This window comes from Ptychodera flava, chromosome 9 (assembly GCF_041260155.1).
Source record: "Ptychodera flava strain L36383 chromosome 9, AS_Pfla_20210202, whole genome shotgun sequence".
Lineage (NCBI taxonomy): Eukaryota > Metazoa > Hemichordata > Enteropneusta > Ptychoderidae > Ptychodera > Ptychodera flava.
This window is the reverse complement of record NC_091936.1, coordinates 39,590,329-39,602,914: the sequence shown is the minus strand read 5'-3', so window position 1 is coordinate 39,602,914 and position 12,586 is coordinate 39,590,329. Positions and strand designations below refer to the sequence as shown.

At 37.3% G+C, this 12,586-nt stretch overlaps 1 protein-coding gene and 1 long non-coding RNA gene across 3 annotated transcripts in view; one reads left to right on the top strand and one right to left on the bottom strand.

The window, feature by feature from the left end:
• LOC139140954 (uncharacterized) overlaps nt 1-12,586 on the top strand; it is a 156,927-nt gene that overhangs the window by 107,987 nt on the left and 36,354 nt on the right. The gene's annotated exons all lie outside the window — the stretch shown is intronic.
• Nucleotides 1-12,586, bottom strand: part of LOC139140952 (uncharacterized) — a 29,391-nt gene that overhangs the window by 15,325 nt on the left and 1,480 nt on the right. Inside the window, exon 1 of one of the 2 annotated variants that reach the window (XM_070710467.1) lies at nt 4,083-4,387. The exons of the other annotated variant lie outside the window; for it this stretch is intronic. The gene's annotated coding sequence lies outside the window, so the exon portion shown is untranslated. Of the gene's footprint in view, nt 1-4,082; nt 4,388-12,586 lie in introns of those variants that run through there. 2 annotated transcript variants of the gene reach the window in all.

Here is a 12,586-nt window from a genome sequence, read left to right as displayed (position 1 = left end):
TGGAAATTGGTGGGGCACATAAGGATAATAAAATGAATCTTGGGGTAAGTACTGCAGTTGTGACTGACTGGTACATGGAACTGATGTAGCCGTGGGGAAGGAATATGACGGTGTATATTGGTAAGGTGTCATACTACTATAAGTTATTAGTCGATCAGCGGCTTGATTCCATGTTTGCGAATCGGTCACACAAACACTGGCCGAGGCACTTGTTACAACTGTCGGCATGTTTGGTGACAACTCATCTGTTGCTGTGACTGCCTCATGGCCTTTGGGTTCTAGTGCTACGGTTTGACAGTCATCCCTGTCGGTTGTAGTATTGGGAAATCTTATGCCCTTGCTTTTTAGTGTTTCCTTCACAGTATCTTTTCTCTGGGCTCGCCCAGTGCTTCTGTCAAAGCGACTCAAAATGCGCTGGAAGTGCTCGGCTTCCTCAGATAAATTTTCCGGCACTTTCCCGCGATAGTGATTCTTCAGGATGCAGATATCACAGTTGAGAACTTGTTTTCTTGGTCGGGGGCCGATGGATGTCTCACACAGGTATTTTTCTTTGTTGCTGTTGATGAGAGCTGCCTCAACTCGACGCTCAAATGTATATGAAGTTTATCCTGCAGTTGAATTTTATCTTTAGTTCATTCTGCTTCTTTTGTAATTCTTTCTTTGTAATATCGCGTTTTCTACTGATCTCAGCAACCGTATCCTTTTCATCCTTATGTTTCGATAGATCTCCACAAACTGCAGCTGATATACACTGACCATTTGGGCAATTACTCCGGATATGGCCTTCCCTTAGATGACACTTGCTGCACTTGTTTCCGCTTCCGAAGTCGGTGGCTGGCGCGTACTTTTTATTCATGCGAAGAAGACTTGTATCTATCAATTTCATTTCTTCTTCCAGATCCAAAACCTCCTCCTTCATTTCGTCTATTTCACTCTGCAAAGGTGTTTTGAATTCATAGTCGGTGAATCGTAAATTATCTGCATACATATACTCATCTTCACGGTCCGTGACTGAGTCTGAAGACTCGCCAAACTTCAAGCGTTTTGCATTGTTAGATCGCAACGTACGCTGGGGTGTATTAAAGTCAGACAAAGATTTGTCCGTCTGAGGTTGACCAATGATCTCGATTGCACCACTTGCCGGCGAATAACCCTCGACCACTGTTATCTTGATCCTACGATACTCTACATCTGCGATGAAACTGGCACAGCGTTTTAGATCAACTATGTCCATCTCACTTGTTTTTGACAGAGTGATTGCAACACCCTCTTCGTTCTCATACTGAATTTGATACTCACACGAACTGAGTGACGGAATATTTGACCGAACTTGGCTGTCGAGGTCGTGGTACGAGTCCAAAAGGGTTGTGTAAAATTGTCTGCGTTTTCCCCTGTATTGGACTTGGACTTGGTATAAAAGACTCATGCTTGTTTATGGCAATGAGTTAAATCTGTGCCTGCCTATCTGCGCCGCTGCTCTCAGAGAGCAAAGTTGGCGGGAACAAGTTTACATGTTCAAGTTTTGATGAACACTGAATACACAGGTGGTTTCCGTAATGGAAGTCAAACGGGCTACACTGGGTGAGTGTTCATTTATTTCTCATTATCTTGAAGCTACCCTTCAGGGTACCATACAAATAAATGTTTAGTCATTTTCATAACCAATAGCTTCAATTTTTGCATTTATTTTAATAATCCCGGTAAAAAATCACGCCCTTTAGTGCAAATCACATCCCTTGATGTTAATGGAATAGTCTTCCGGTGTGTTTGACCGAGACTGCTAAGCTTTGAACCAATCATACGCCTGTATCGGGAAAGATTACTGTCATGTCACTCTTAGGTAAAAGTTCTGCTACAGTGTTATAGCTCCGTAACATTCTGCATGATAAGAGAAAGTGCGGCAATCGACATATCCTTTGATGTTGTGTGTCGGAGTACAACAACTTATACGTTACAGTCAAGAAACCCGTGTGTGCCAAACCCTGAAACTCCACACTAAAATGACAAGCTAAATTGGTAGGTAATTACCAACTTGCCCCACCGAAGAATAATGGCCTTAACTGTAATTGTAAAATAAAGTTTAAACATTACAATGGAAATCAGTTTCGTTGAATAGTGAAATACAAAGAAAGTGATTGTTTGTCATATGGTTGGTGAATATTTCCCATTTTATGTACCGATGCAAGCTGCCTGAATTGTTGAATTCTTGTTAATTAATCATAGTGTAAAGACCCACAATACAGTTGTTAACAATCGATATCACAGATATGATTTTTATATTATCTTATATCTCGAATTACTTTACGATGCCAAACTTCAGTGAAAGAAAAACATATGATGAACAAAACAAAAAGTTATAAAATAAAAAAGTTACTTCATTTACTGGCCACGATTATACCCTTCAGATCTCCCCTCCCCCCCCCCCTTTCTTGGCCAAAGAATCATAGTATATCTGATGCAGACTAAATAAAAATGTTTCAGAATTTGACGGATTTTTTTTTCCTTTTACCTAAGTGCGTCATCTGTTTTTCTTAAGTTTCTTTGGCTGATTATTTTTATTGAAATTTGTGGGGAATTTTTTTTTCGAAAATTTTCCACTCCCCAATGGTCCACCCCTTGCCGGCTAAAGGCCTCCCACCACAGCCCTGCTGACCGCCATAGGCAAAACCAACCACTGGTTGCAACACGCAGTTTCTCCACCGAAAACAATCGGTTTTTTTCACCCAAAATCGTGATCGATCTCCTATTTTGAGCACGCTCAACTTGTCTAGATGCACGATGAGCTAAGCTGTGCTTTTGAACTTAGACAAAGCCTATTTTCATCTCTCTATGCGATGGACCATATCAGATGCGCCATATAGTAAATCTCGGTCTTTCACGATAAGCCTCCCACGCACGGTGCACAATAGACAAAACTGCTGATTGCAGCGCGCAGTTTCTTTTCCAAAAACAGGCAATTTTTAATTTATAATCGTGATCGATCCTAGTTTTCGAGCACGCTCATTTTGTTTAGATACACAATGTACTAAGCTGCGTTTTTAGACTTGTGCAAAGTTCGCATTTCTCTCTCTGTGCGAGGGGACCATTTCGCGTCCGCCATTTGAATCTTGTTCGATAGCCAGTAACACTGCCCTGCTCCGCAGAGCTAGCTTTAGAATGGGATGTTGAGTTGTAAAATAGGATTTGGAAGTCCATGATGTGTTGTCAAATAGCATGTTGAGTTGTGAAATAGCATGTTGAATTGTCAAATGAAGAGCATGTTGAGTTGTAAAATAGGATTTGGAAGTCCATGATGTGTTGTCAAATGAAATTGGGAAGAGCATGTTGAGTTGTAAAATAGGATTTGGAAGTCCATGATGTGTTGTCAAATAGCATGTTGAGTTGTGAAATAGCATGTTGAATTGTCAAATGAAGAGCATGTTGAGTTGTAAAATAGGATTTGGAAGTCCATGATGTGTTGTCAAATGAAATTGGGAAGAGCATGTTGAGTTGTAAAATAGGATTTGGAAGTCCATGATGTGTTGTCAAATAGCATGTTGAGTTGTGAAATAGCATGTTGAATTGTCAAATGAAGAGCATGTTGAGTTGTAAAATAGGATTTGGAAGTCCATGATGTGTTGTCAAATGAAATTGGGAAGAGCATGTTGAGTTGTAAAATAGGATTTGGAAGTCCATGATGTGTTGTCAAATAGCATGTTGAGTTGTGAAATAGCATGTTGAATTGTCAAATGAAATTGGGAAGAGCATGTTGAGTTGTAAAATAGGATTTGGAAGTCCATGATGTGTTGTCAAATAGCATGTTGAGTTGTGAAATAGCATGTTGAATTGTAAAATAGAATTCGGAATGGCATGTTGTGTTGTAAAATCAAAGTAGTAATTTTGGCATGGATTGGACACCATACACGCAGGACGCAGGTCGCTGTTGTGAAGTCGCAGGTTACACCAAGGTCTAAATGCTGAAGTCGCAGGTCGCATGTTTCAAACTCGCAGGACGCAGGTCGCAGTTTTGAAGTCGCAGGTCGCATGTCGCATGTCGTGACCGGATTTCCATATTACAGCTAGTAGAAATGATAAAAACTCACCAGTGTCGAATATTGTCCTTGCTTTGTAAATTGCCTATGAGCGTGTTGATGTTATTTATCAGACCTCTTGACCTCTTATGGCATATTTAAATAACATTAACCCTTTCGCCACAGTGACTTGGCCCAACTTGGGTCGGGGGTCGCAACGGCCAGAACCGTTTGACCCAAATCCCATTGTTATCAATGGTGAATGTACTACGCAGACTTGTAAACGATTCTCAGCAAGGTTTTCCTTCAAATCCGCCTCCATACACCTTGCCTCGGTGTCGCAATGGGGTCATAAGGCAATAGTGATCATAGTAAGAGTTTAAAAAAATTATATGAGGTTATTACGAAAATACTACGAAGGATTCACGCACGCGCATGCGCACGCCCGGAACCCATCATGTCAAGGCACTTCAGTAATTTTGAAACTGACGCTTCTCAATGATTTTGGTAGCGTAAAAATCTTTATAATCGGGAACTTTCAGGCGGGATAACCATTTTTGTGAGAAATCTTGCGGATAAAAATCACAGGGGGCCAGGAAAATACAAACAAACAAATAAACAACAAACAAAATAAACATACAAACAAGCATGCAAATTTAATACATAAATAAATAATAAACACACAGACAAACATAAACAAATAGATAAACAAACACACAATATAGAACATTGAATAAAAACAAATAAATAAAAAAACAAATGTATATATATATATATATATATATATATATATATATATATATATATATATATATATATATATATATATATATATATATATATATATACACACAAAATGTATACAATGTGTCCTCCCGGTTATCACCATAATGGCTTTATGGCAATCTCTAAACTCGGGCACAGAGAGTACGGTTATATTGAAAAAAGATTGAAATGATTGACTGAACGGTTCCCAGACACTTCGCACCAAAACCACTTCGCACCATACCATCTCGTCCCATACCATTTCGCACCAAAACCACTTCGCACCAAAACAACCTCGTACTAAAACCTCTTCGCCCCAAAAATCACGTCGCCCAAAACCATTGCGCCCAAAAAACAATGCCACTTCACTCCCCAATTTATCGCTAACCGTTAAAAGCTGAAAATAACCAACCACTGCCAGTGAAGTTATAATCACCTTTCTATCATCCCAGGACTGAAATCTTGAAATTGCACACATTTCGAGAAAATGACATCGCATCGTGCAATACCGCGCACGGTACCTGAAATGCACAGGCGCTCCTTAGCTGGGTAGTCTGCTAAGTAGATCGATTTTAAGATCGATCTATTGATCCCGTAGTCGATATGCCCGCCACTGCAACCTAAATACTCTGGTTGTGAGTATTTAGGTTGCAGTGGCGGGCATATCGACTACGGGATCGATCTTAAAATCGATCTACTTAGCAGACTACCCAGCTAAGGAGCGCCTGTGCTGAAATGTACCATTTAGTAGTTTGCGTGTTTCTTTTTTTTCTAATATACCGTATGGTTTCATGGAAGAATAAATGGTTCGTGGTAGCCAAGTTGTAGGTAAAAACAACGTTATGATTCGTGGCATCGACGTTTTAGCCTGCTTTAGGACGAGTTGACGGAAGTATACTTTAGTGACGTGGTTTTTGTACGAGGTGGTTCTTGGGGCGAAGTGGCGTTGGACGAGGTAGTACTTGGGACGAGGTGGTTTTGGTGCGAAATGGTTTTGGGACGAAGTTGTGTGGGGCGAACTGGTTTTGGTGCGAAGTGTCTGGACCCCGACTGAACAGCTTATGCAACATATTCAATATGCGACGGCAGTATCTGACGTTTCTCAATCATTTTGGTTGCGGAAAAAAAGCGCAAAATCTCTAACACAATATAATCGGGAACTAAGCTTCTTTTATTCAGCACAGGTTGAGGCATGAGGGTTCTGCACACAGGCGTGATGTTTTCCGGGTAGTTTCTATAAGTGTAGTTTATGCTACGTTCCGACGTTCTCTTCCGCAGCCTAATCGTAGGCTACGGAAGAGAACGTCGGAACGTAGCATAAACTACACTTTTAGAAACTACCCAGAAAACATCATAGTCCGTGGGCTGGAGGGGCCCACCGTGCACCCCCCCCCCCCATAAACCTACTACATGGGTATTTTTTTGTTCTTTGGGATCTGCTGAACTAGAAAAAAGATGTTAACATTGGATATTTTGGGATGCACTACCTGTCTCGATGGTTTTTGATTTGTATGTACCGCAAAAAATAGCGAAAAACGGGTAGGGGTAGGGGGTACTATATCCTCCCCTAAATTGAATAAACCAGCATGAAATAGCACAAACCTTACATTTTTGGAAAGCTCAGATACTGCTCTTTCTGAGGAATACCAACTTTAGCAAAATTGATTTGTGTACATAGAATGGGACGACTTTAAAATGATTTTTTTTGACAATTTTGAAATTATTTACCCAAAATACCATGTAACAATTGTGATTTACTTTTTATTAAGCAAAATTTTACAAACTTTTTGTGTTTAAATTATTTATTCCAACATATTAAACAAGAAAAAAAGTGTTAACATCAGATATTTAACTCTACACTACTTCTCTGGAGTCAATTTTGAATTGCGTGTATCTGTATGGGATGTACAAAAGCTAGGGGTAGGGGTACAACATTCTTTCCTTGATGAAGTAAACTGGCTTGAAATGCCATATACCTTATAGTTTTAGAAAGCTGAGATACTGGTCTTTCAAAAATGCATAAGTTTTTAGTAAAAAAATATGACGTCATAGAATTGGATAACTTTCAATCGATTTGTTCTGGTAATTCAGTAATTTTAACCGGAAGAAAATACGATAACAATTGTTTTCTCCCAATGAAGCAAATCAAACAGATTTATGGATGTTATTTACTAATTACAATGTGCTGAAGAAGAAAATAAATGTCAAAATTGGGTATTTACAATACATAATTGTCTCTTCTCACTGAAATTGCAATTTTGCTACATTGGTATATCGTGAATGGGCATTTTATTGTTATGCAATGAACTAATGCACAGCCTTAAAAAGAAGACTTTAAAACGCGCACACTTAGTCATTATGCCATTTTCTCCTTAAAGTAAATAGATTGTTGATGACTGTCTATTTTTATAATTTACTTTTTAAATGTTTTTTTTATAAAATAATTTTGATAAGACGTATTTGGAAAATTGTCTGTGCCTCCTTGTCTTACTTATACAGCAAGCATTACTAACAATCTATTAGGCAGTGGGCTAGAGGGGCGTCTACGTGCACCTTCCCCATCCCCCCCCCCCCTACCCCACAGGATAACAAACCTGTATTTTTCAGAAGCCTTGGGATCCCTAGAATAAGAAATAGGATTTTAACAGACAACATATACCGGTAGGGACTGAATAGCTGTCACGGTCATGTTTTGAAGGGTTCCACAAAATCACGATTTTGTGACCCACATGGATTTTTGTCCAACCTGTCTTCATGTACGTCATCTGCTGAGCTTACTGTTTAACATGACCTGGCTTATGGGGTATCATTAGAAAGGTGATTTATTCTTCTTGAAAATGGTATATAGTAATATGCAATATCTTCTACAGTTTTCATGAAATAGGGCCATAATTTACCCCATACCCCAAAGTTTATGTCGCAAATTACTGTCAAAACTAATCTAAATTCTACCAATTATTTACCTATACATAATACAAAGGGCAATGCTGTGTATTAACTTTGTTTTATTTGCTACAGGTACATGTTAGAAACCAGAAATAATCTTTTGACAGACAAATATTGGGATCCTGTAGCTGTAACAGTCATATTTTGAAGGGTCCCGCAAAATCACAGTATTACTGAATCACATTCGTTTTTGTTAAACCTGTCTTCTTGTAAGTCTTCTGCTGAGCTTATTTTGAACATAACGAGGCATATGCGGTATCATTACAAAGTTAATTTACTTTTCTTTAAAATGATGTATTGCAATATGCAATATCTTCTATAGTTTTCATGAAATGAGACCAAAACTTACCCCATACCCCTAAGTTTTATGTCGCAAGTTACAGTCAAAACTAATCTCAAATTCTACCACCAATTATTTTCCTAGACACTTTACAAAAGGGATGCTTTGTATAAAATATATTTGATTTGGGTACAGGGACGTGTCAAAATATGAGTTAGACTTTTAACAGACAAAATATTGGGATTGAATTACTGTTACTTGCATGTTTGAAGGGTACCGTGAAGTCAGAGTATTACCGACTCGCATATGTTTTTGTTAAATGTGTCATCTTGTAAGTCATCTGCTGACCTTACTTTTTACCATAGCCTAGCTTATGGGCTGCCATTGGAAAGACAATTTATTTGGCTTTAAAATGACATATTGTAATATACAATATCTTCTATAGTTTTCATGAAATGGGACCAAACCTTACCCCATACCCCAAAGTTTTATGTCGTAAATTACTGTCAAAACTAGCATTTAATTTCGATAAATTCTATAAAAAAGACAAACTTTGTATGAAACCTATTTTATTTGTTACAGAGACATTTCCAACTATGAAAGATACCATTAACAGGATAATTATTGGGATTTAATAGCTGTTAGCATCATGGTTTGAAGGATAGCAGGATATGTTGCTGAAACCTGTGAAATGTTAGGTTTCCATGAAATTTATCTGCCAACCTTTATTTTATCCGTAACCCAGATTGTAGGGTATCATTACAAAGATTTTATCACTCTTATTTTTAGCATATCATAAAGTGCTAAGTTGTCATGAAATAGCAAAAAACTCATCACCCCAGCCCTTAGTTTGATTTGCAAACTACATCTGTTCTAAAACTTTGCAGTTTGCGAATTTGGGATATGGGGTAAGTTTTGGTCCTATTTCATGTAAACTATTGAAGATATTGCATATTACAATATGTCGGTCGCTTTTAGGCAGAATTGTCTTTCCAATGATAGCCCATAAGATAGGTTAGAGTAAACAGTAAGCTCAGCAGATGACTTACAAGATGACACATTTAACAAAAACACATATATACGAGTGGGCAAGACTGTGACTTTACGGTACCCTTCAAAACATGACAGCAACAACCATTCAATCCCAATATTTTGTCTGTTAAAAGTCTATCTCATATTTGTGACATGTCTCTGTAGCAAATAATACAGAATTCATACAAATCATTGTCTTTTGTTATATGTCTAGGTAAAAGTTTGGTAGAATTTGAAATCAGTAGTGACAGTAATTTGCAATATAAACTCAGGGGTATTGGGTAAGTTTTGGTCTTATTTCCTGAACACTAAAGAAGATCTTGTATATTACAATACGTTAGGGACTGGTCAGTTTCTTCAGCCTGGGGGGCCGGTGGATTCATGGGGGGGTCACCCTGTTTTTGACTTTGGTGATAGGGGGGGTCACCATGTTTTTGAAATGCCCAATGGGGGGGTCAGTGTGTTTTTGAATTTTGACACAGGCTCATCATTGCCTAAAATGCTAGTGTCAGCCACAAAATTCATCATTCAGTTGTATTTTTCGGCGCGCCCTTCGGGCGCGTAACTTTAATAATCAGTCATATTTTTCAGCACGCCCAACTTTAATATATCAAGCATACATACATCAGAGATATCTGTATGTTCAATAGTTTTCAGCATGCTCTTCAAGCTCATTACTTTAATATATCATACATCTTTCAGCATGCCCTTCAGGTGCATGACTTTAATATACAAGGCATATATATCAGAGATATCAGGATGTTTCATATTTTTTGGCGCGCCCTTCGGGCGCCATACTTTCAGAGATATCTTGATGTTTGCTAAGTGAAAGTGTACCATTATGAAATCTGCATTTCATATGAAAAGAATGACAAATTCCTGATACTTTTCTGTTCTCTCTGTGAGAATTCAGTATGAGAAAGCAACATGCACAAATATTTCACAATATATATTTGATACAGTGACTTATTTTAGAGATAGAAAAATGACAAGATATCTTTCCTTCTCATTGATGCAATTATTTTCCTTTGTTTCATAGGTTTTCTGTAGAAAGATGCTTTTTTATGAACAAAATAACAGTTAAAAAAGGCAGTTTTTGTCATTATTAGCTGTGCTTTTATGGTTTCAATGTTACACAAGAAAAGGTCCTCTCAGACACTGTACACATCAGATTTGGCTAAAAAAAATCTCTATGGCTCCTCAGTAGATTTAATTGGATGGTTGGCAAGTCTTAACACCCATCAAAGTTTTTGATTCACTGCTTTTTCCTCTTTGATATTAATGATTGACATCCATTTCTGTACAACAGTTCAGGACATCTGGTTAAGCAGAGAAAGTGTGAAATACATTCACAGCTCATTCAAAATACAGCTCATTCAAAATGTACTGTATTTAAACTTTAAGATTGACACTTTGAAATTCCTATCTTACAACTGACATGTCAACAATTTCACTAAAACATAGAATGACTATTTAAAATATAAATATATGTAAAATGTAAAATATAATATATATATATATATATATATATATATATATATATATATATATATATATATATATATATATATATATAATTTATGTCCATCTTTTGTTTTACCTTTGTCGCGCCCGGGGGGGGGGGTCACCCTGTTTTAGAAATTTGGAATAGGGGGGGTCACCCTGTTTTCAAAATTTGGAATAGGGGGGGGGTCAGCCACTTTTTGACGTCGGCAAAAAATAATCCACCGCCCCCCCCCCAGGCCGAAGAAACTGACCAGTCCCTTATATTAAAGAAAAACTTTGGGTATGGGGTAAGTTTTGGTCCTATTTCATGAAAACTATAGAAGATATTGCATATTGCAATATACCATTTTCAAGAAGAGTAAATTAACTTTATAATGATGCCCAACTTGCCACGTTATGTTAAAAAGTAAGCTCAGTAGGCGACTTACAAGAAGACAGCTCTAACGAAAATGTATGCGAGTTGGCAATACTGTGATTTTGCAGTACTATTCAAAATATGACTGTTACAGCTACAGCATCCGGATATTTTTGTGTTAAAAGTTTATTTCAAGATTCTAACATGTACCTGTGTCAAATGAAATAAATTTGATACAAAGCATTGCCTTTTGTATAATGTCTAGGTAAATAATTTGTATAATTTAAGATTAGTTTTGACAGTAATTTACGAAACATAAAACTTTGGGGTATGGGGTAAGGTTTGGTCCCCTTTCATCAAAACTATAGAAGATATTGTATATTACAATATGTCATTTTAAAGCCAAATTAATTGTCTTTCCAATGACAGCCCATAAGCTAGGCTATGGTAAAAAGTAAGGTCAGCAGATGACTTACAAGATGACTCATTTAACAAAAACATATGTGGGTCGGTAATACTCTGACTACACGGTACCCTTCAAAACATGCAAGTAACAGTCATTCAATCCCAATATTTTGTCTGTTAAAAGTCTAACTCATATTTTTGACATGTCCCTGTACCAAATCAAATATATTTTATACAAAGCATCCCTTTTGTAAAGTGTCTAGGAAAATAATTGGTAGAATTTGAGATTAGTTTTGACTGTAACTTGCGACATAAAACTTTGGGGTATGGGGTAAGTTTTGGTCTCATTTCATGAAAACTATAGAAGATATTGCATATTGCAATATATCATTTTAAAGAAAAGTAAATTAACTTTCTAATGATACCGCATATGCCTCGTTATGTTCAAAATAAGCTCAGCAGAAGACTTACAAGAAGACAGGTTTAACAAAAACGAATGTGATTCAGTAATACTGTGATTTTGCGGGACCCTTCAAAATATGACTGTTACAGCTACAGGATCACAATATTTTTTCTGTGAAAAGTTCATTTCAGGTTTCTAACATGTACATGTAGCAAATAAAACAAAGTTAATACACAGTATTGCCCTTTCTATTATGTATAGGTAAGATATTGCATATTACTATATACCATTTTCAAGAACAATAAATCACCTTTCTGAAGATACCCTATAAGCCAGGTCATGTTAAACAGTAAGCTCAGCAGATGACGTACATGAAGACAGGTTTGACAAAAATCCATGTGGGTCACAAAATCGTGATTTTGTGGAACCCTTCAAAACATGACCGTGACAGCTATTCAGTCCCTACCGGTATATGTTGTCTGTTAAAATCCTATTTCTTATTCTAGGGATCCCAAGGCTTCTGAAAAATACAGGTTTGTTATCCTGTGGGGGGGGGGGGAGGTGCACGTAGACGCCCCCTCTAGCCCACAGCCTAATAGATTGTTAGTAATGCTTGCTGTATAAGTAAGACAAGGAGGCACAGACAATTTTCCAAATACGTCTTATCAAAATTATTTTATTTATAACATCAATAAATCTGTTTGATTTGCTTCATTGGGAGGAAACAATCGTTATCGTATGTTCTCCCGGTTAAAATTAGGCCTACTGAATTACCAGAAAAAATCGATTTAAAGTAATCCAATCCTATGACGTCATATTTTTTTACTAAAAACTTATGCATTTTTGAAAGACCAGTATCTCAGCTTTCTAAAACTATAAGGTAT